This window comes from Mirounga leonina, unplaced genomic scaffold (genome assembly GCF_011800145.1).
Source record: "Mirounga leonina isolate KUSES-001 unplaced genomic scaffold, KU_Mleo_1.0 Mir_91, whole genome shotgun sequence".
NCBI lineage: Eukaryota > Metazoa > Chordata > Mammalia > Carnivora > Phocidae > Mirounga > Mirounga leonina.
In genome coordinates this window covers 49,158,473-49,184,533 of record NW_023270839.1, presented here as the reverse complement: position 1 = coordinate 49,184,533, position 26,061 = coordinate 49,158,473, and the positions used below count along the sequence as shown (strand labels likewise).

General features: G+C 36.6%; 1 protein-coding gene across 5 annotated transcripts in view; it reads right to left on the bottom strand.

The window, feature by feature from the left end:
* PEAK1 (pseudopodium enriched atypical kinase 1) overlaps positions 1-26,061 on the bottom strand; it is a 321,626-nt gene that overhangs the window by 285,084 nt on the left and 10,481 nt on the right. The gene's annotated exons all lie outside the window — the stretch shown is intronic.

Genomic DNA, 26,061 nt, shown 5'->3' with positions numbered 1-26,061 from the left:
AGGAATGAATCAGTGACATACAAGATAAAATTATATAAAATAATGGAACTAAAAGAAGAGGGACACAAAGGGAATGGATCACAAAGGAAGACTTCGTTTTTAACCAGCCCTACAAGAAATATTAAAGGGGAATCTTTGATGGGTGCGGGAGACCAAAAGCAACAAAAATTACAAAGGAACAGAAAACATCACCAGAAACACCAACTTTACAGGTAACACAATGGCATTAAATCCATATTTTTCAATAACTACTCTGAACGTAAATGGATTAAATGCTCCAATCAAAAGACACAGGGTATCAGAATGGATTAAAAAAAAAAAAGACCCATCTATATGCTGTGTACAGGAGACTCGTTTTAGACCTAAAGACATCTGCAGATTGAAAGTGAAGGGATGGAGAACTATTTATCATGTTAATGGATGGCAAAAGAAAGCCAGAGTAGCCATACTTATATCAGAAAAAATAAATTTTAAACCAAACACTGTAACAAGAGATGAAGGGCATTATATCATGATTAAGGGGTCTATCCATCAAGAAGACCTAACAATTGTAAATATTTATGCCCCTAATACAGGATCACCCAAATATATAAAACAATTAATAACAAACATAAAGGAACTCACTGGTAATAATACAATAATAGTAGGGAACTTTAACACCCCACTTACAGTAATGGATAGATTATCTAAAAAGAAAATCAACAAGGAAACAATGGACCAGATGGACTTAACAGATATACTCAGAACATTTCATCCTAAAGCAGAATATACATTCTTCTTGAGTGCACATGGAACATTCTCTATTCTAGAGACTCACATACTGGGTCACAAATCAGCCTTCAACAAGTACAAAAAGACTGAGATCATACCATACATATTTTCAGACCACAACGCTATGAAACTTGAAGTCAACCACAAGAAAAAATCTGGAAAGACCACAAATACGTGGAGGTTAAAGAATATCCTACTAAAGAATGAATGGGTTAAAACCAGGAAATTAAAGATGAAATAAAAAGGTACATGGAAGCAAATGAAAATGAAAACATGACAATACAAAACTTACAGATTAAGCAGTCTTAAGAGGGGAGTATATTGCAATACAGGCCTACCTCAAGAAGCAAGAAAGTCTCAAATACACAACCTTACTTTGCACCTAAAGGAGCTGGAAAAGGAACAGCAAATAAAGCCTAAAGCCAGCAGAAGAAGAGAAATAATAAAGATGAGAACAGAAATAAACAATATAGAAACAACAACAACAAAACAGTAGAACAGATCAACAAAACTAAGAGCTGGTTCTTTGAAAGAATTAATAAAATTGATAAACACCTAGCCAGACTTAACAAAAAGAAAAGAGAAAGGCCCAAATAAATATAATCACGAATGAAAGCAGAGAGATCACAACCAACACCACAGAAATAAAAAGTTATAAGAGAATATTATGAAAAATTATATGCCACTGAGCAATTTGGGAGAAACAGATAAATTCATAGAAACATACAAGTTACCAAAACTGAAACAAGAAGAAATAGACAATTTGAACAGACCTAATAACCAGCAAAGAAATTGAAACAGTAATCCAAAATCTCCCAACAAACAAAAGTTCTGGGCCAGATGGCTTCCCAGGGGGAGTCTACCAGACATTTAAAGAAGAGTTAATACCTATTCTTCTCAAACTGTTCCAAAAATAGAAATGGAAGGAAAACTTCCAAGCTCATTCTACAAGGCTAGCATTACCTTGATTCTAAAACTAAAAAGGAGAATTACAGGCCAATATCCCTGATGAACATGGATGCAAAAATTCTCAACAAGATACTAGCAAATTGAATTCAATAGTACATTAAAAGTATGATTCACCATGATCAAGTGGGATTTATTCCTAGGCTGCAGGGCTGATTTGGTATTTGCAAATCAATCAATGTGATACACCACATTAATAAAAGGATAAGAACCATACGATGCTCTCAATAGCTGCAGAAAAAGCATTTGACAAAATACAGCATCCATTCTTGAAAAAATCCTCAACAAAGTAGGGACAGATGAAACATACCTCAACATCATAATGGCCATATACAAAAGACCCACAGCTAATATCATCCTTAATGGGGAAAACTGAGAGCCTTTCTTTCCCCTATTGTCAGGAATTTTCACCATTACTATTTAACACAGATAACCAAAAGAAATAAAAGGCATTCAATTTGCCAAGTAAGAAGTCAAACTTTCACTATTTGTAGATGATATGATACTCTATGTAGAAAACCTGAAAGACTCCACCAAAAAATGGCTAGAATACATGAATTCAGCAAAGTCACAGGATATAAAGTCAACGTACAGAATTCTGTTGCATTTCTTCTTTTTTTTTTAAGTTTTTATTTATTTATTTGAGAGAGAGAGAATGAGAGACAGAGAGCACGAGAGGGAAGAGGGTCAGAGGGAGAAGCAGACCCCCCACTGAGCAGGGAGCCCAACACGGAACTCGATCCCAGGACTCCAGGATCATGACCTGAGCCGAAGCAGTTGCTTAACCAACTGAGCCACCTAGGCGCCCTCTGTTGCATTTCTGTACACCAATAATGAAGCAGCAGAAAAAGAAATCAAGGAATCGATCCCATCTGCAATCGCACCAAAAATACTAAGATACCTAGGAATAAAACTAACCAAAGAGATAAAAGATCTGTACTCTGAAAACTATAGAACACTTACGAAAGAAATTGAAGAGGACACAAAGAAATGGAAAAGTATTCCATGCTCATGGATTAGAAGAACAAACATTGTTAAAATGTCTACACTACCCCAACCAATCTACACATTTAATGCAATCCCTATCAAAATACCACCAGCCTTTTTCACAGAGCTAGAACAAACAATCCTAAAATTTGTATGGAACCACAAAGACCCAGAATAGCCAAAGCAATCTTGAAAAAGAAAAACAAAACTAGAGGCATCATGATTCCGGATTTCAAGCTATATTACATTACGTTGCCATTTGCAACGACATGGATGGAGCTAGAGTGTATGATGCTAAACGAGTAAGTCAATCAGATAAAGACAAATACCATATGATTTCACTCATATGTGGAATTTAAGAAACAAAACAGATGAACATATGGGAGGGAGGGAAAAAAAAGAAAAAAGAGAAAGTGGAAAAGAACATAAAAGACTCTTAAAGATAGAGAACAAACTGAGGGGTGAGGGAGGCAGGTGGGTAAGGGATGGGCTAGATGGGTGATAGGTATTAAGGAGGGCACTTGATATGATGAGCACTGGGTGTTGTATGTAACAGATGAATCACTGAATTCTGCTCCTGAAACCAACATTGCAGTGTATGTTAACTAACTAGAATTTTAATAAAAATTTGAAAAAAAAATTTTTTAATTTAAAAAAAATAAATTCTTGCTTCTTATAGAGTATGAAATTCAATCATCCAACCACCTGAAATCTTGCTATTTCAAGCCCTTATTTACATTACAAACCATGTTTAATTAGGGTTATGGTATACAGGGCTCATTTGCTGCATTTTAAAGCTACCGGAAAACAAAATCTTTCCCTTTGCTGACATTCTGAATGCATTTTTAACTCTACTGTGCAGTATGAATTTATAACAATAACATTTTATGCCTTAGTGGTTTTTGGAATGTCAATACTTTTGCATACTTATTTGTTGAAATAAATAAATCCTTTTAAAAATCACATTGCCAATTCTCCCTGGCCCCAGAAAATAGACATGTCAAAAACTCAACTAGAAAGCAAATAAATCAAGATATATTTGAAATGTTATTAAATGTTCCCAAAGACCAAATCCGGGTCAAACTACAAAAAGACCCTCAATCTCTGCTACCATGGAGAATTCCATTGATTCATTCACATACCATTCATAGAAAAGAGGTCACCAACACGTCTGTTCCCAAGCACAAACATGTTTGCTGAGATAGACTGTGTACGTTCAAGGATTTTGCTTTTCCTCTCCTCATCTTTCTTTGATCTGCAAGAAAACAACTCTAGCTCAGCTGAGATGATCTTTAATTTTAACTGATTTGTCTTCAGAGAGAGAAAACTGCTTAAATGGGCCTTGCCAAAAAGCATGACAAACCTCTCCAATGGGTGACAAGCTATAGTGGCAATGAATTAACCGCGTTCAGCTAGGTAACAAGGAATAAGAAAAAAGCAACCTACAATAGTGTGAGAATCCGAAGTCACACAAACACTTTCTCCAAAAAAATAAAAGTGGTTGAGTATCATGGGTTTCAAATGGAAACTCAAAGATTTTGGGGTGTCCACTGCAAGGCCTTCCAATAAGGAGCAAAATTATCTAGCGGACCTTCTGAGAGTTCTGTGAATTACTATTATCCATGGAGCTGAAAGTCCTAAGAGAATGTGAGTTAGTCTTGAAGAATGCATTGAAGAATTAAATGTAAAAGTATTTAAGCATTAAGATAAAGAGAAATTAATTTTTTAGAGAAACTTTTTATCTAGAAATATATGTGTGTGTATGTGTATACATATGTGTGTGTGTGTATATATATATATCCCAAGCTTTTGTATAACTTAACAAAAATAACACTTATCAATTACCCTCCTACATATAGTTCTGTACCCTCTGGGAAGGCTGGCATATGCTGAGGGAAGGTATATTCTAACTGGGCATACCACGCACAGTTCCCCACATCTAACATATGCAGATTCAGGGGTTTCCTGTGAAAATATCCTAGAAGTGTATCTAGAGTGGCAACTGTTCATTGCCAACCCAAGGGCTTACTCAACTCTAGACCACACCAACAGGGACCCTTGAGAGGGCTGGTTTGGTTCAGAACGTTCAGAAGAGATTTAATCAGCTTTGGAACAGGGCCTAGAAGTTCATAAAAGGAAAGTTTTCCATGTTCAACAGTACCTGCTTAGGACATATCAAAACAAAATGCTGGTCACTACAATGGGACCTGTTTAACCAATTATACACAGACCTACAAATTCATTCCATCCTACCGAAAATGCTAGTTTGCAACCCTAATTGGAATAACCACCATTCCTGCTCTTTCCAGTACTAAAAAAACCAGGCTTTTCTTTGACAATTTCTTCACTATGTTTCCTTGCCTGGCAAATGAATAAACTCAGTTTTGTTTTATTTTGTTTGGTTTTGTTTTTTAGATCCTATGGTCTTTGTTTCATTCTTTAACACACTGACATTTCAAGGATACTCTTTCCCCTTTCCTCCACCAAAAGCGAATCAGAACTGGCCTAGGAGCTGGTACTGTGAACAATGTTCTGCCCTGGCAATCAGTATGTAAGACAGGCTGGGAAAGCTCACAGATCTGACTGATGGTTGTGTCATGCCACTGGTGCACCTGAAAATCTATCAGACAATTAGAATCACCACTTCAACAAAAAAAGCAATCTTCTGAGTACTGAATGGTGATGCTGACAAGATGTTAGGAGGCAGAACATAACTGATTTTTAAAGACAAATTTCCTTTTTATCTTCCTCCTGCTTATTATGTACATAGTCCAACTGTCAGAGATGAGAGAAAATCAATTATTAAGTAACAACTGTTTGTCCCTCAAAGACAGGCATCCCCCTACTATTACAAATGGCAGATCAATAGGTGTTTTGCTGGAAACCCTGGAACACCACATGCACCAACCCAAGACTATGTACCTTCAATCACATAATCTTCTATGAGGAACTTATTCCTTAGGTCATTTCAGAGTGAAAGATATTTGCCAAATAAAAAGACTTTTATTTAGACAATACAAATTAATAATATGATTTGTCTTACTAAGTCAGACACATCTTCAGCACATCCCAACCACTCCTCTCCCCATTCACAGAGAATATTCCAGAGGTTCTATGAAACCCAAACAGACAGCAAAATGGTGCTGTGGATTTTTAAATTAAGGAAATAACATGATGAAAATTGTGTTGTAAGGTTAATAAGCATGACAAGATAATGTGGGACTGCAGTTTCCGGGAGATAATGAAAGCAAAGAGACCACCTCAACACAAGATAACAAATGGTCCATACGGAATAAAGCAATGATTGGTGCAATAGTAAAGAAGAGCTAAACCTGACCCTGCCAACAAATTTCACCTTTTTCTATCACAAATTCAGTTCATCCCGGGAATAAGATGGATACAAGTAATCATTTTCTTAATTTGCCTCACCAAACAAAGGGGGCCTGAATTTACTTGTGGGGTCCTAAGGTCTTCATTTTCCAACCAGGCTACAGAGTGCCTGAAATCCAACCACCAGGAAATCATCGTGTTCAATTACAACACCCTACTATCCTGGCATTTTCTGCCAAAATACCCTAGAAAAAATAATTTCAAAAGTACTTATTTAGACACCACTGCTGTTTTGAGGTCAATTTGCATGCTTGCCTGCCTTCATGTGCATCCACCTCCATCCTCACCCCCACCTGGGCAAAAACAAAGGTCCAAGAACCTAATTTTCTTTGACCTGGAAGTGAGACTAAAAGAGATTAGATGATTTGCCAAAATTAGTAAAGAAACCAGAATCAGAACCAAAAGTTTTAAACTCCTTATCTCAGAGGTTTAAGATAACCTTCATATTTTCTCTGCTTTGGGATACAATATGAAAAAAATTCTTCCTAACATAATAAGAAAATTCACAGAGGTTTCAAACTAGACTCCATCCTCCTCTTTTTCTTTTACATTAATTGGGCAAGAGTGGTAATAGACACAGCTAATAAATCAAAGAGGATACTAACCCAAGCTTCCTTCAGGGACTCCCTGCCATCATTAGAACAAAGCTGCGACTCTATAGCCTGGTAAATAATGCCCTTAATATTTAAAACCCAACAATCCTTTCCAACCTGATCCTTCACACCACCACTTTCTACCTCCTCATTCATCACCTGTTTCTATTGAATACCTAGAGATGACCAGTGTTTAACATCCCCTCAGACCTCCATGCCATAGCTCAATGCATTTTTTTTTAATAGAACTCTTTTCCCTTGCCTGCATGGCTATGTTAAGCACACATTCTTCTCTTAGAAATAATCTCCTGACATCCTCCCTCTTGGACCCTGAAACACATACCTCCCTAACCGACACCGACACCAAGTCTGACTTAGGGTCCCTTTATTTCCCCCTCTCTATGGTAAAATAAAGGGTATTATCAATTTCCAAACAAGTGAATGCGTGCCACATTAAAGGTGCTAAAATGATCATTAGTTCCCAGTTCTGTGTTCTCTCTATAGGATAGTATTCAATCTACTCCATTAGGGAGATAAACAGCTGGGGGTTTTCCTTCTTCTATTTTGATTCGTTGTCTAACAATCCTCAGTGTTCTTCCTATTAACCTAACAGTTTTAAGTACATTTAGAATGTGGCTACTAACTTCTTGAAAGGGAATCCAACCAAGATTAAATACAAATAGAAGTTTTTCCATATAGGGCTCAATGGACCAATCTGATCAAAAAAATGAATTTTTATAAATAGTCATAATGCTCTTAAAATAAAGGAAAAAGAACTTCACTTAATATGTTCATTGTATCTATTTGGAAAATGTATTCATTAAACAGCTTATGAACGATTGAAAAGTTGAAATACGAAATCATTTTATTTCATTATTTTAAGTAGAGAAGAACTGCCACATCATAATAGGAAATATCTGCCTTGAAAAGAAATATCAGAGTTAAAATTTGCAACATTTTGATTCCACATTCTCTTGGTCTTTTTAAGTGGGATAAGTGTTAAAAAGATATATCAAAATCTGATAACCACACTTTTCAGAACCCTGTTCAAAACTTTCCTCCTAGGGATTCAGATTGGGGGCTGCATGGCATCCTGATGCCATTAATGTAAAAGAAACATAAAGGAGGCTTTGAGCAAAACACCATCCAATTAGATCCTCAAACTGGTCACAAACCCCAAATCTGTTGCAACCCCATATACAGTACATGTTTTTATAACACTAGGTTGAGGGATTTTACCAAATGAATGGTTTAATAAGAGCACAAAAATGTGACCTAAAATAAAATACTCATATGGTATTAAGAATTTTGGCCAATCTATTTAACCTTTTCTATTTCTTAAGCTCTAAAATGTAGTTGTAAAGTTTCTATTTCAAAATGTTTTCTAAGCCACTTGGTACACCTCATGTCAGTTACTCCTGCTCTAAAACAGAAGTACTCACTGAGGGGAAACATACTTAGAATTAAACACTATAAAACACAGATTGCAAAGAAAAACATTAGTCAACTCAAATCAGAAGGTTAAATTCTGAGGCGCCTGGGTGGCTCAGTTGGTTAAGCGACTGCCTTCGGCTCAGGTCATGATCTCAGGGTCCTGGGATCGAGCCCCACATCAAGCCCCACATCAGGCCAGGGAGCCTGCGTCTTTCTCTCCCTCTGCCTGCTGCTTTGCCTACTTATGCTCTCTGTGTGTCAAATAAATAAATAAAATCTTTAAAAAAAAAAAAAAGGTTAAATTCTAACAAAATGGTTCATAATTGTACCTCAATAATAAAGATATGTTAGTAAACTCATACTAATTAAAATACAAAAAATATTTACCTGGGGGGGTTACATAATGTAGAAAATAAATGAGGTAATCTAAAGATCAGAGTGAAGGAAAGCACAATCTAACTGGAATTGAAATTCGGTAAAGGAAAAAAAATGCAAGCTCAAAAGAGTATTATATTTTTGCCCTTTACCTTCGCTCTTCCCCTGTTGCCTGCTGCCTATTTTAGATGTTATCATGCAGAGGAAATAGCAACAATGCCATTTTCCTTCCAAATGCAATCTGGTTTTGGCAAACTTAAGGCAGTATATCAGTTAAAAATAGAAACTCAACCCAAAATGTGATCTGGTAAATAACTGCTTAAGTATTAAGTAGTAGTTCCTCTCTTGAATGGTACTGAATTTTCCATTTATCATTTTTAAATGTCAAAGAAAACTAAAATATGCACATGTAGCTGAACAAATAATAGCTTCTAAATTAATAATACATTATGCAAGACTCTTGTTAGCATTCATAATAATACATTATGCAAGACTCTTGTTAGCAAAATCATGCCATTTTGGAAAGAGAACTCCTTGTGAGAGTGGTTCTTAGTAGTCTGTGATATTTCAGACCACTGCTTTTATTTTTATATAAACACTACTGTGACTCCTCTAAGTTAGCAGCCAATTTTGCCAGAAGCTTAAACAGCTGTTTTCATCACATGAGTGCCTTCTTCACTGGACCCTCCACCACTGGTCACTTCTTCACTGGACCCTCAGCATCAAGAGTCTCAAACTAGGTCTACATAAATAAAGTTTTACTGAAACACAGTCATGCCCACAGAGTTACATTTCTATGGCTTTGTAGTCTACACTGGCAGAGTTGAATAACTGTGACAGAGAGCATATGGCCCACAAAACCTAAAATATTTACTATTTGGCCCTTTACAGACAAAAATTACCAACACCAAGACTTTTTCAAAATAAAACAGATAAAATTACTTCATTATCTCCACTGTTCAGCTAACTACAAAATGAAGGTGATGGCTGCTTACAGAACTTCTTAGAACTTCTTTAATGCAATTAACTTTTTAGAATTATACTACTTGGAACCCATGAATAAGATACTTTTCTGAAATACTGAACAAAGCAGAGTTGACTCAGCAACTCAAATGAAGCTAAAACCTTCTCAAACTCAAAATGCAAAATGTCTACACCCAGCACCACCCTTATTCGTATTACTCAGCATTAAGTATGGTAATGTCATAAGAAGGTTGAGTAATGACAGAGACCTATTTGTGTACCATTATTTACATGAAAGAATTTTCAAGAGAAAAAAAACAAAGTGGCTATGGGTAGTTGAAATGAATTGGGTTAGCCTGGTGATGGGTATTAAAGAGGGCATGTTCTGCATGGAGCACTGGGTGTTATACGCAAACAATGAATCATGGAATGCTACATCAAAAACTAAGGATGTAATGTATGGTGATTAACATAACATAATAAAAAAAAGAAATGAATGTACTCTAAAGTTTTGTAAATAAGTAACAACTGATGTTACATTTTCAGTGATGTTGCTTCACTGTAAAGCCATTTTTAAATTTTCAAGTGAAAAATACAAGAGCTAAACCCCAGATTAAAATGTCATATACCTATTCAGTTAAATATCTGGTGAATAAAGGGAGAGTTTTGTGGATGCTCAGGTTATTACCTACATTATGATTGTGTGTTACAATTTTCACTCTCCTCCATTAAGGAGGTAGACCTAGCAAAAAAGGAGTCTTTTATAACCCAAGGATGATGTCATAGAAACTGGGAACTGGGTACCAATGCTGGGTCAGTCTATAGAAGAGATGGACACACACACACACACAAAAAAAAGAAAGAATGAAAGAAAGAAAAAATCACATTGTATGAAAACAGTTCATGGAGAGCCCTAAGGCCTGAAGGCCCAGATATAAGGCCTCAGATATAAAAAAGAGGGAAAGGCAGTCAAATCATTTTATCCTGGTGATAGGAGGCATTCAAATGCTAGATGAGCCTTTGGTCTTCCAACACCAAGGGCCTCCTGAAGTCAATGCCCAGGGAATAATTAACAGCATTTAGAAGTTCCAAAGAACTGGACTTAGAGCAGTATACAATTGACCTTAGAACAATGAAGGAGTTAGGGGTGCCCACCCCCACCCCCATGCAGTCAAAAATCCAGGTATAACTTAACTCCCCAAAAACTTTACTAATAACCTACTGTTGACCATAAGACTTACCAATAACAAAGTCAATTAACACATTTTGTGTGTTACATGTATTATATACTGTATTCTTACAATAAGGTAAGCTAGAGAAAAAAATGTTGAGAAAATCGTAAGAGAAAATACATTTACAGTGCTATACTGTATCGAGAAAAAAGCCCTGTATAGGTGGACCCATGCAGTTCAAATCCGTATTGTTCAAGGGTCAACTGTATATGAATGAGGAAGGAACCTGGGTTTCAGAATGAGTCAGAAAAACCTAGTTTGAATCATGACTCTAGCACCTACTTCGTTTGTGATGCAAGTTATTTAACCTCTCTTAGTCAACAGTCTCTTCATGAGGATAATGATGGTATTACTTTCACAGGATTATTATGATTAAAGGAGGTATCAGAGGAAGACCTGATCCCTAGAATGTAAAAAATAATAAATTCATAGCAGCAGCTACACATGCAAGGCGTATATTCCTCAGCAAACCTATTAGATAGGTGCTATTATTATAACTTGCCCAAGGTCACAAAAGGAGCAAAGCAAGTGGCAAAGCCAGACATGTGTGGATCCAGGTGGTAAAGGCTCCAGTATCCAGGCTCTTAACTACCTCATTATTTATTGCTGTTGTTATTAAATGAGCATCCCAGGTAACCTAAGAATGGCTCTGTGTAAACAAAGTGTTTAAAGCCTTTCTTCATCAACATTTGAATTTTAATAGATTTCTAACTTAGAAACAATACTGCTCTGTTGCTAAAATGCTGTTGGTAGCACAAAACTAGTAACACTACTGTCAAAATTCATTATCTGTTTAGGTCACTTGAGTCAGAGAAAAACATTTCCGGGACTCCAGAACATGTAGGCCGGCTTTGAGAGAACAGAAAAGGCTATGGGACAAAAACCCCTTCTCTAAGAAAACAGCTCAGACGTGATTTGGGGGGCACCGCAAAATCAGAAATTCAGAGCTGGGAGGGTCCTCAGTCTAACTCTCTTAATCTACAGAGTGGAAACCAAAGCCAAGAGAGAAGTGTGGCTTTCCCCATGTCCCACAGCTAATCGTCCATCGTGGTAGACCATTTGCAGGAAGAGCTTTCCACTACACCACTCTGTTTGATTCCTACTGAACTGCAAACTCAACCCCTCATTAATGTAATACTTCAACTGCAAAGACATGTATAGGTTGTTGCACAAGAGAAATATGTCAGGGAGGGAATCTTTTACCAAAGATCTTTAAAGATCTTTAAACAACTATCTGAACAAAACATAGTCAACTTGCTGACTAAACAAATGCAGACATACACATTTACTAATACTCCTCCTAATGCACTTCTGAACTGTTTCAGTGTTCTCAACATAGAGTAAGTCTCAAACAGAAATTATCTCCTCCCTTTTAATATTCTCCACAAGAAAATTGCCATTAAGGCCTGACTACATTCCTGATAATCTTTTCTACAGAACATTTGCTCCCTTGAATTAATGTTATAAAATTCATTCTTCCTAAAAAAAAAAAAAAAAAATACACCAACACACTTTTAAAATAGTGAAAGATCATACACTTTGTCATCCCCTCAGATGACTGGATGTTCACTGCTGAGGGATAAATATAATTAGCTTGTTCCTGAAATAATTTTGTAGGGTAGGAATTCCCTCATCGTGGGTTGCAAATATTTGTCTTCAAACACATCTTACCTTTTGTTTAAGGCAAAACAGATGAATTTGTTGTTCAAATTCAAAACAATCATACAAGGTAAGTGATTTTATTACTATTAACAGCTGACGCTTCAACTCCTCTTCTACAACCCTGGCTAATGCAAATGATCTCTTTTAGCAGAACTGAAACCTACTATTCCAATAGAAGCTATCTCTCCAGTGACATACGCTAGCAGCATAACTAAATTGGTTAAATAACTAAAATAAGCGAAGCAGAAAAGGCACTATCCAGGAAAATGTCGTTCAAATTTACTTGGAGCACCTTATGGGAATTCTAAAAAAAAAAAAAAAAAAATCCAAGAAACAATGATCTTTTCCTTTCTAGTGAAAAAGGAAAAACATTCAAGTAGTAACGATGAAGAGAAACAAACCATACATTCCAAATGAAGAACTACCAGATTTGGCAAGACTGGAGTCGATGAATCGAAAGTGACCTCAGCATTTTGGTGCCTGGCAACTGTGCTCAGATGAGGACCTCCCTGACCAACTCGCAAGTCTGAGAAGAGTGGGTTGATGGGGAAGGGAGGCAAGACAAGTTTATCCTGTGGAAGCAAATGCTAGAGAGTAGGTATATTTAGTATCTCTTAAGCATATGCAGCCAGTTTATAGGTAAACTGAAGATACAAAATTTGAGCCTCTTGTACGGGTTTAAACAAGTGAAAATGTTAAATAAGGCAGGCTTCTTAGGTAAAAGCTAAAGCCTCAGTGACAGATATGACAGGCTTTTTACACAGCTAATGAAATTCACATCAGACCCAGAAGTGTATTCCAGATACCTCCTCAGATAGTTGCAGTAAGTATTCAGTGTTTACCTCCATGCACCCTGCTTAAACAAATTCCAAATAAATAAAAGTTTTACACTGGGATCTCATTTCTAGAAAGATATAATCTGGGGCGCCTGAGTGGCTCAGTTGGTTGAGCGACTGCCTTCGGCTCAGGTCATGATTCTGGAGCCCCGGGATCTAGTCCCGCATCGGGCTCCCTGCTCAGCCGGGAGTTTGCTTCTCCCTCTAACCCTCCCCCCTCTCATGCTCTCTCATTCTCTCTCTCTCTCAAATAAATAAAATCTTTTTAAAAAAAGATATAATTTAATACTATGGCAACAAGTCCAGAAAGCTTATCTGAATCTTCTCTACCTGAATCAAAGAATATCTGCAATTAGCCTTCTCTAAACCATATCTACATTGAACCCCCACTTAGCTCATAGGTCTTTAATACTTCATCTGGATCATTTTTTCTGTTAAATAAACATAACATTTCTATGTCTACATTTTCCTTTCCACTAATACTATCTTCACCCTCTCTTCTAGATATATTTTTAGGTTTAATTTTGAATCTCCGAGTTAAAATGTTACACTACCAACAACAATAAAAAAATCCTCCATCAGGGCAACTGCCTTCTATGAATTGGTTCAATACCAAAAGTGCTTGATATTCTCTGCTTCTTCTGTAGTTGGTCCACATTTATCAATTTAAACTCTCCATACCTTCTTTCCACCTATTTCCTTTCTTTTACCTAAGCTCTGTATGTAGCCAAATCATTTCTAAATTTCTCCAGGAAAAATTTAGACCCTAATTTGGGGATTCATTTTTCTAATTTTGAGAAGAAAAAGTTGTGGAGTGAATTAACTCTCTCACTGTGTTCAGTGCCTAAGTTGCACAGCAAATTATTTAAACTTTCTGAGCCTCGGTTTTCTCAATTGTGAAAGGGAGAGATGATACTGCCTATCATGCAGGGATGTTTTTCAAATTAAAGGAAAAGAAATGCAACAAATCTAGGGTAAGTGGTAAACTAGAGCTTATATATAAAAATTTGTATGTTATTATCAACATAATTATCTCATAGGCCATTACAGAATTTTGCTACCAAAAGCACTGAATGTACTTCCTAATTCTGGCTTCAATTCAAGGACAGAATGCAAATCAAATTACTGCAATTTTACTGGAGAAGCCACCAAGAGGAGTGTGTAATGAAAATCTGGACTACAACATTTCAGCAGAAAGGAACTAGAATACAGGACCAGAAAAGCCAACTCTCAAGACTTCCTGTGGTCCAGCACTCCTGTATGCCCTTGAAGGTAGTAAAACCTTGACTGCAAAAGTAAGGTTACAGCACAAGCAGAGAGCTGCTACATTTCATGTAGCCTCCCAGTTCCAAGCAGAAATGAGGATTAGTGCAAACTTGTATTTCATTGCCAATTTGAAATATGGAACAATAATAACCACCATGCTGATCAGGACAAATATATTAACTTTACAACTAATATTTGAGACTTACTGCATGCCTGGTACTACACTGTTTTGTTTTTATTAATCCTTACAACAATTCTATGGGGTGGACACTTTTATCCCATTTAACAAAAAAACCTGAAGCTTGGCAAAACTGGGATTCAAACCCAGGTAATAGTGACAATTTCAAGTACCCAATAACATGTCAGCAAGTTATGTGCTGAAAGTAAGATAAATATTTTGGCAGTCAGAGCTATTTGGGTATCTCTGTGGGAAGTAGAGTATCATATTCACTCAACAGTATAAGCAAAAGCAGGAAAGAGGTTGAAGAAGAAAGGGTTATATACCAAAGCAGCAATTCCGAAACTTTCAAATATTAAAAATCATGACACTGTCAAATTGAGCATGGCCTTTCTGGAGATAATTAGAGCTCTGCAGCTCAAAGGTTCTCCACCTGTTTTCCACATGGTGATGGATGAAGGCCTTAGAAGCTGATGCTATGTGCCATCTAATGCTCAACACACACCTCTACCAGCCTCCATACACCTCCACACCCCGCCTATGTGAAATTCCCAGAACATCAGCTGTACCTCTGTGCCTTCTCACACTTCTCAGGAAAGCACATTAGAATAAAAATGAGTAAAAAGGCATGAATTGTTTTTCAGTATCAAATAAGTAAACATGAATATTTACTGAGCACTGGTATTATGTACCAGGCATGTTATAAGTTCTTTGCCTATATTGATCCTCAAACCACGTTATGAATTAGATAGTATTTTATTCCCGTTTTTACAGAGGAGGTATCTGAAACACAAAATAAGTAATTTGCAGCAGATCACACATAAGGGAAATGGCAATATCAAGATTCCAAAAAGGAGGTTTGGCTGTAGATCCTCAGCTCTTAAACACAACAATAAACTGCCTCTCAGCTTTCCTGGGGTATGACCTAGTGGATAGGTGCCCCAGGGAATTTCAAGAACTCTTCCCATGACATCATAACCAAAAAGATAAGAACTTTTGCCTCCGCAGGATACACCCAAAAGGCTCCCTAGGACTGTGAGGGTTCATTCTTCCACCAAGATTTTAGTTTAATGTCACAGGGACCTTTGATCCCAGCCTCACAGGCCCAGAAGATGACTTCACTTAAGGCCTCTCTCCTTATCCCTGGATAAGCACTGCAGTAGGAATCTTCTTAGTAACCCTAACAAATGATACTGGTTACGAGGTTATGAGGCGCTACTTCCTAGCTACTTGGAATCACATAAAGAATTCACATAAAGAATGGGAACACAACCCCTTGCTCTGAAACAAGATCTTTGCATTAAAGATTCACTCAGTCTTCTAGGTAGGGTTGTCACATATCATTCATTAAACAGTATTTACTGCAATAATGCCAGGCACTATTATTCTAAGTGCTGGAATACATCAGTGAATAAGAAGTCCTACAACCACAGATACATTCTAGTGGGATGGAAATATGGGTCTACATAGACTTATAAAGGTACAACCACAAATAAAAGAAGAAACAACTATGGGAGAAGAGATTTTTTCCAACAGCAAGTAGAAGCTGAGGCCAGAGATGGTTCACAGTCCTTTGCTCTAACAGAGCAGCTCACATCCAAGAAATTGAAAGAGAGAGGGAAGAACACTACATACATATTAAAAATTAGTTGTTCAGCTGTAGGTTCTCCAAAAAGTAATAATGCCAGAATATGAAGCATGATGAAGCATTAGAGATACTTTAAACTCCTAGCTAACAGACGGTCTCAATCTCAGAATGGCCAAATTAATACCAAAGCACAAAATTATGGTCCAGCATACACCCCTATAATTGCACTTGCCATATAGCACTGACTCTTATTCTTTCTGGGCACTGAGATGCAGGAGGGTCAGGACTGCAGTTCATTCATTTCCACCATCTAGCATCAGGTCCATTACAAAGTAGGCACTCAGAAAATGCTTCCTAACTGAAGTGAAAACAGCAAGCATCCTCAATATGGAAACAATAAAGATAAGAACCACTGGTGAGAGACGCACCAAAACTACTCAACACAGTTGCTCATTTTGAATGGTTTGGCCAAAGTTTCCTAAGAAACACAGATAATAACTTAGATAATGTTAATCCACCTGAAGAAAAAAAAAAGAAACACTACTTATACAAGAAAATAAAGATAACAAGACAGCAAAACAACTCAAGTTTTTGGATAAATTATCAGAAATTTAAGTATTCAGTGTTATAGATGTGGTAATACCAATGCAAGTCAAAGCCAATCTCTGCAGCCTTAACTGCAAGGTTATTTTCAACTCATGGCCCAAAGACGGACATGCTTCACATAAAGGACCTTTATGTACCATTCTTTCAGTCCTACATCTTCATGTCTTTGTCACACGAGGCACAATGGGAGGTGTCTGGGAGCTAACAATGAACAGGAAAACACAGGGTATCTACCCTCAGGGATCGTCTTTCTTTCTGGGTACAGTCATCAAAGACCTGTGTAGCCTAAATATAAGCTGCTTTTATCCATCCTATCTCACTGCAGAAAAACTATAATCATTTTTGTTCTTTCCAACTGCAAGTAGTTCAGTGATGCAACTACAACACAGTTTCAGCTACATTAAATCATATACCTAGAACAGTACAACACAATCCAGGCATTTTTAAAAGTTGAAATAATCCTACTAATTAACTAATTTTTGCTTCCCTGCACAGTTTTGACAAAAAATTTAATGTGTTCTGCCTACTCAGAAAACTTGAAGAAACCAAATGATCTTTACCATTTCCAGATTTAAAATGGTAAGCTCGCGCAATACAAGTGCAAGAGCACTGCTTTTAATTTTTTTTAATGGCATAAACTAAAACTGTGAAAACTCTACACAAGGGAATACTATGTAGCAGTTAAAGAATGAGACACAACTATATGTACTGACATGAAAAGATATATTCCATATTGGGTAGAGGACAGAATGCAGATCAACATATGGAATATGTTTAAAAAAAAAATACAGACATGAAATAAAACTACACACACACACACACACACACAGAATAAAAGATCTGGAAAGATATCAAGCTGACTGCAGTGACTTACTATTTATTTACCCCTGGGAAGTAAACAGAGGGAGAGATATGCAGAAGGAATTTGGTTTCTCTTTCTTATTTATTGCTATATTGTTTGATTTCTCTTGATATATTATTCACCTGTAACTTGTTTAGTTAGGAACATTTTTAAAGAAACCATCTCTAAAACCAGATAAATATCCAATATTTAGCATATGGTCCTTAATTCTAAATACTACAAAAAACAAACAAAAATCTTGTTTGAACAGTCAGAATAACTGACATGGCACTTAGACCCAAAAAACACTTATACAATAAATGACATGAATTCAGAAAATTTAAATTCTAAAAGGAGTAGGTCAGAACAAAGAGATCTTACACTTTCAAAATGTATATTCTAAGCCACTGGAACTAGGCTAGATACTATAAATCCTGCTTTCATACATACCCTGTAATTCATTTATTAAAACTGTGTTTTACATATTAACAGCTCACAATATCCTCAAATTACAAACTACTATCTCCAAAATAATTATCTTACAAACATGAGCAACTTTTTTTCTTCCCTAAAGAAAAGTTTTGCTATACACACCATTTCCTTTCCTCCAGAAGTTCAATTTGCTGGCAATTCAAGCCGCTAGTGTTCAACTGTAGCACTAAACCTTAAAAATACCCAGCCTTCTTGCTCTCTTAATATTTCCCTGAAATGATACCCAAGGACCAGAAACTGAAATATCACGTGAGAAGCAATCTGCACTAGTCACAATATAATTGTTAAGGGTATGAAAAGTACTTATGCAAGTAAAATCATGTCCCTTTTCTTGTGCTTCTTAAAAAAAATTCAACACAAAAATTGTAGCTCATGGCTCAACTAAATTCCCAAATCAGCTATGAACATACCTTTTTATTTTCCACAGATTATTAGTCATTTGAACTTCATCAATCAGATACTGACATGAAAGAACCAAAAGTTGGGGCGCCTGGGTGGCTCAGTCGTTAAGCGTCTGCCTTCAGCTCAGGTCATGATCACAGGGTCCTGGGATTGAGCCCTGCATCAGGCTCCCTGCTCAGCAGGAAGCCTGCTTCTCCCTCTCCCACTCCCCCTGCTTGTGTTCCCTCTCTGGCTGTGTCTCTCTGTCAAATAAGTAAAATCTTTAAAAAAAAAAAAAAAGAAAGAACCAAAAGTTAATGCAGAGCATATTGTCAAATGCATGAGCAACAATTTGGTCTATATTAAAAGTGCCAGTTTTACTTTCTTAGGGAGCTTTTGCTGATATGGATTGGACTATTTAAGGGCCTAATAATAAAAATTATTCAGAATTAGATTACTATAAGTAGTCATGAGATGAACATCTTCTTTAACCAATTATCATTAGTATTGTCTAAGCTAAGAATGAGCAGATGCAAGATACATAAACAGCAGAATTTTAAAAAAGGACAAGATTTCAATCCTTTTTCCCTTGTGTCTGAGCACAACAGCAAACAGTAAAATTCAGAATGGAACAGAAATAAGCAGAGGATTTTTTTGTAATAGAATCACTTTTTAAAAATGCACATCTAGCCTAGACATCAGGGAGAAAGATCAAACAAGGGAAGAAATCAAGTTAACCTCTTCTCTGTTTAATTGAGGCCCATCATTTCATTCAATCAATAGATCACTCAGTTCTCATTTGGCCAAATGGTCTGCACTGTCACTGCATAGATCTCTTTCATTAATATGTACTGTTTCTTTTTTATAAGTTTATTTAAGTTATCTCTACACCCAATGTAGGGCTCAAACTCACAATCCTGAAATCAAGAGCCACACGTTCTTCCAACTGAACCAGCCAGGCACCCTTGTACTATATATTTCTTGATTTCAACAATTTTAACATTTACTGTCACGGGTAAAAAAAGGGAAAAAAAATCGAGTTTGATTTGATTATCCTTCTGTCACTAAATATCCAAAGATACCCATAAGTGTTGGGGGAAGGTAGAGGTGGGGGAATGTAATATAACCACTCCTGGAGAGTATAATTTAGTTAATGGTGTCCTAGCACACAGACAATATTCAACTGCTTCCTAAAGTTCCTCATTCCCAGGAAACAATGAGGCATACTGTCACACTGCACAGGCTATTTTACATGAGGCTGCTTACTTCATTCATAAGAGATAAAAGGAAGCCACTTTATCAAAAAATATACCCTAAAAAATGGGAAATATCCAAATTTTCAATTGCTACAGATGACTCAGTGAGTGGGCAGTTACAGAAACTCATAGCTGGTGCTAGAAAAAGCTAATGTTTTCATGGGGATCACTTCGAAATGACGTTCTGGGTGCACATTATTGGCTCTTGCATTATAATTTTGTTTTACTTCCACATTAAACATTTATGAAGTGCTGGATCCCTTCTGGAGGAAAAAGATGGAGTTCCTCCCATCATTATATAAATAAGAAAGCCATTCTTACTGGGGACATTTTCTGATTACCAGACCACAGTATGGTAATTAAAATATTGCTACTTTGCCTCAACAATTTTGGCATCCAATAAGCATGCTTTAGTGTCTCAGGCTGATTTTTAAGCTGGTAAAGATGGACTACAGAGAAAACAGTCCTATCTCATAGTAACAACAAAAAAATTAACTGTTTATGCTAAACAGGTCAAGATATTTAAGTGCTAGACATCTTTTAAAACAAGATAATTATAATGTATTTTAGAGATATACTTATTTACAGACAAAATCTGGTGAATAAAATAATAATGGTTAGTAAAAATACAACCACAACACGCAATCCTATTTATTGAGTATATGGGGAAATATTATTACACTTCTCATATTCCAGTCAAGAAATTAAAAAAGAAGAAATAGTACAAACCAAGTAAACATAATGGCTTCCATTTGCAGCACCCTCAGATTAGAAAGTTCTTTTACATATATTCAGACTTTGAATACAGTATTTATTGGATGCCAGTGTGTCAAACCCTATACTAAGTCCTGGGGACATAAAGATGAATAAGGCATGTTCCTTTAGTCTCCATTCATTTGATAATCAAAATCATATTAAGAAAAAGGCAGGATTATCTCCATCCTATAGAACAAAATAAAGCTTAGAGATATTAAGGAATTTTTCACATGATCACAAGCTAAATTAAAAGCAAAACTTGTTCTTTACTCTTCTGTTATATATTATATATTATATATTCACTAATCTTAGGGATCTTCCTGATCATGCCACGTCTTTCTAATCATGCCACAAATTCATTTGAAAAAGAAAAGACTGATTTTAATTGCTACTGTTTCTTCAGAGTAATGATGAGGATTATGACAAATGTGTGTGCATGTGTGTATGTAATACACATACTTTGTATATGCATATGTATATGTAAGTACATGTGCATATGTGTTTGTTACTCACTTCATAAAAGCACTCTCTACAAGGAAGGATACATTTGTCCTCAGGTCTTAAACCATGAAGTGTACTTGTAAACTCTTAAGTTATCCAAAATCCTTGGAATATGGAATTGATCTTATTGACTATTTGAGAATGGTTACAGGTAAGTATGCACAGTAAACCTTTATGTGACTACAAATTTAACATTCTTCTGTGACATGAAGGTCCATAAATACAGGAATAAGTCATATTGAGGCAAAGTTTTAAAATTCCATAAGACACCAAAATGAGGGCTCAGCATCCCCAGTGCAACCTGGCTTTGTAGTTTTCTTCTCATACTAACCCGCTCCAAAGTACCTGAAAAGTGCTATTTTGTTGTATTTTATGGGAGAATTATATGCTCCAGGACTGTGCTAATACTAGTCACCTGTGACTCTTGAGCACTTGAAATGTGATTAGTCTGAATTGAGATGTGCTGTAAGTAGAAAACATACATCAGATTTTGAAGACTTGGCATGGAAAAAAAAATTGCGAAACATCTCAATGGGGCACCTGGGTGGCTCAGTCATTGGGCGTCTGCCTTCAGCTCAGGTCATGCTCCCGGGGTCCTGGGATCAAGCCCCGCATCGGGGTCCCTGCTCTGCGGGAGGCCTGCTTCTCCCTCTCCCACTCCCCTTGCTTGTGTTCCCTCTCTTGCTGTGTCTCGCTCTGTCAAATAAATAAATTAAAAAATCTTAAAAAAAAAATCTCAATAATTTATTATATTGAGTATATGTTACGATGCTATTTTAGTTATACTAAATAAAATGTATCATTAAATTTAATTTTACCTGTTTCTTTGTACTCTTAAAAACGTGGCTACTAGAAAATCTGAAATTACATTTGTGGCATGCATTATTTCTATCAAACAGCACCAGTCCTTAATAGATATGCCCAAGAGATTTGAGATATAGTCTTTGAGACTATCAAGGGCCTATTCAACTATCATACCCTATATTGTTGTCAGTCCTTTATCAGAAAGTGAGCATGGGGTGTGAAGAGGTAAGATTTGACATAGGAAAATGTCCATAATCCATTATCAGAAAAAAATCAGGATAGGAGATTATTAAAAAGTGGAGCTGCTTCAAACATGCATTAAGTTATTCAAATTTAGTTTAACAATATGAAAAAGAAAAAAATATCAATTCCTCCAAAAGCAAAGTATCTCCTATAAGTGAGCATGAGTCTGTCTCCTCGGCTGGTCTCAGCTCCTACGTGTCTCTCACCAGCTTACTATACTGACTGTAACACAGTATGATGTCAATTAGGCATTCTGGAATATATATACATATATGCACAAAAATGGGGTGAAAGGCACATATATATACACGCAGAAAAATGGAGGGAAAGGCACCAAACTATCAGTACTGGTTATCTCTGGATGGTAGGATAGCAGATTTTCTGATAAGACAGTTTTCATGCAGCTACAAAGCCCTATATTGGCCTTTTATGGGGATGCGGAGAAAGGGGAACCCTCTTACACTGTTGGTGGGAATGCAAGCTGGTGCAGCCACTCTGGAAAACAGTATGGAGGTTCTTCAAAAAGTTGAAAATAGAGCTACCATACGATCCAGCAATTGCACTACTGGGTATTTACCCCAAAGATACAAATGTAGGGATCCGAAGGAGTACGTGCACCCCGATGTTTATAGCAGCAATGTCCACAATAGCCAAACTGTGGAAAGAGCCAAGATGTCCATTGACAGATGAATGGATAAAGAAAATGTGGTATATATATATATACAATGGAATATTATGCAGCCATCAAAAGGAATGAAATCTTGCCATTTGCAATGACGTGGATGGAACTGGAGAGTGTTACGCTGAGCGAAATAAGTCAATCAGAGAAAGACATGTATCATATGATCTCACTGATATGAGGAATTCTTAATCTCAGGAAACAAACTGAGGGTTGCTGGAGTGGTGGGGGGTGGGAGGGATGGGGTGGCTGGGTGATAGACATTGGGGAGGGTATGTGCTATGGTGAGTGCTGTGAATTGTGCAATACTGTTGAATCACAGATCTGCACCTCTGAAACAAATAATACATTATATGTTAAAAAAAAAAAAGAAGAAGAAGAAGATAGCAGGAAGGGAAGAATGAAGGGAAGGAAATCAGAGGGGGAGACGAACCATGAGAGACGATGGACTCTGAAAAACAAACTGAGGGTTCTAGAGGGGAGGGGGCTGGGAGGATGGGTTAGCCTGGTGACGGGTATTAAAGAGGGCACGTTCTGCATGGAGCACTGGGTGTTATACGCAAATAATAAATCATGGAACACTAATCAAAACTAATGATGTAATATATGGTGATTAACATAATAATTTTAAAAAGGGGGGGAACAACACCTGAAGATACAATTCTCTCATTGACAAGATTTTTTGTTAGATTTTTGGAATATAAAACTGACAACAGAATTACAAGTTGCATTTATAATAGGATTCAAATTTTATTTGCATATGTTTAATAAAATTAAATATTTTAATAAAAATATTCATGTGAAGTAAAATCTAAGTTAATAAAAGTTCAGCTCCCGGGCACCTGGGTGGCTCAGTCAGTTAAGCGTCTGCCTTCGGCTCAGGTCATGATCCTAGGATCCTGGGATCGAGTCCCACATTGGGCTCCCTGCTCCATGGGGAGCCTCTCTCTCTCTCTCTTTCTGTCTCTCTGTCTCTCTGTGTTTCATGAATAAATTTTTTTTTAAAATCTAAAAAAATAAAAGGTCAGCTTCCTAAATTAGGAACTACTGTATTTATAAATTATTTCTATGCTACTGACAGTGCCATTTGTATTTTACTGATGCTATCATTCCACAAGTTACATTTGTACAGAAAGGAGTATATTAAGAAACAAAGCAGAGGGCGCCTGGGTGGCTCAGTTGGTTAAGCGACTGCCTTCGGCTCGGGTCATGATCCTGGAGTCCCGGGATCGAGTCCCATATCGGTCTCCTTGCTCAGCGGGGGGTCTGCTTCTCCCTCTGACCCTCCCCCCTCTCATGTGCTCTCTCTCATTCTCTCTCTCAAATAAATAAATAAATAAAATCTTAAAAAAAAGAAACAAAGCAGAGACGCCTGGGTGACTCAGTGAGTTAAGCCTCTGCCTTTGGCTCAGGTCATGATCCCAGGGTCCTCTCAGTGAGGAGCCTGCTTCTCCCTCTGCCTGCCGCTCCCCCTGCTTGTGGGCACGCACGCTCGCTCTCTCTTTCTCTGACAAATAAATAAATTCTTAAAAAAGAAACAAAGTAAACTTGCTCTTACACTGTATAGAAGAAAAAAGGTTACAAACCACAGGATTCTCTTCTGGACCTCTCATCACTTTTATATTATACTAACTTCCTCACTGAATTTGGAAACCAACAACTTCTTTTAACTTCAGGAAAAGCAGCTGAATTAAGATCTGTCAGTCTACCTGAAATATTCAGTTGTAAGGTTTAACATTGTGAATACAGCCAGTCCTTAATAGGCAAATGCTGAAAAACAGTCTGGGGATATTGCTGCTAAAAGAATTTTCAAGTCAAGGAGAGAACTGGCATTGGGAAAATACTTTTTTTCTTGCTTCTCCAATGCCTTAAGTCTTCTTTCACACTAACTCCCACAATTACTCCTACTTCATACCCAAATAAAATCTATAAAAACTGTTGCACACCTGGGAAGAAGAAAACAGTTTCTCAGCCTTTGAAATATTCAACTCACTATTCCAAAATATTTAAGAGGTGTACCATGGCATCTTCCCTTGTAGTAACAAAAGTAACTGAACCTACTTTGAAAATTATGGGAGGGTGATGGGTTAGATCCTAACTTTAAACAATGAAAAATGCTCCTGTGATACAAAGAATTTATGAGAAAAATAGTTTTCCTGCTTCTCCACCATCAAGGGAACCAAAGAAGCTCATTAAGGTGAGATAGGAGAGTTAGAGGAAAACCTGTGGATTAGCCTATAAATACACTGGAAAGCTAAAATCTTTCATTAATTTTTAAATGTAATGTTTCTACCATCCTTTATTTTATCAGCAAATACATGATACTTCCTATGCCCCAAGCATTATTTTAAGCACTTTGTAAATATTAGCTCATTAAAAACCCTCTGACTTAGGTACTATCATTATCCCCATTTTACAGATGAGAACACTAAGGCATAGAGAAATAAAGTAACTTTCCCAAGATCACACAGCTAATAAGTGGCAGAGATGACATTCAATCCCAGGCAGTCTAGGTCTAGAATCCATGCTCTTAACCATAATGCAATGCTGACTCTCAAAAAGTAAAATGCTCTTGAAAGCCCATTTCTGGCTTATAGTTAAATACTTAACAAAAATCTGGCAAACAAATTACCAGAGGAAAAATATAGAGATAGCAAAAAGTAGAAAACTTATTATTCAGAGTTCTGACACATCACTATGAATACATTAGTATACTTCCCATCAGCCTTTATCCCTTTTTCACATAGGGTTTTTTCCCCTTTAATTATTACTCAGCATACATGATTTTCTAGAAAATGAAAAACTTTAAGATACTAGCCTCTCAGCAATTTTAGAGTAACAGTTAAAATTAACTGAATACTATTGCATATCAAAACATCTATGTGCTTGCTATCTATTACTTCACCTGACAACCTCACAAAGTAGGTAGAAATATTCATTTTATAAATGAGGAAACTGAAGAATAGTCAAGAAACAAACTTAATGTCAAACATCTAGAATGTAGTTGAGCAGGATTCAAATTCAAGCAATTTGACTCCTGAACTAGAAGAACTCTACTACCAGAAGGTAGGATTATGGGCTACCTGAAAAACAGTGATCATGTTTTTAGAGAATAGTATTATTTGTCTGGCTTAGTCTAAAATGAGCATGTTACCATACAGACTTATTTTACTTTGCCCTAATTCTGATTTAGACAACTAAAGTTTTTAGTATCCTAACTTCTCTTGAACAAGCTAAGTAACTCTTCATTTCTTACTTTAT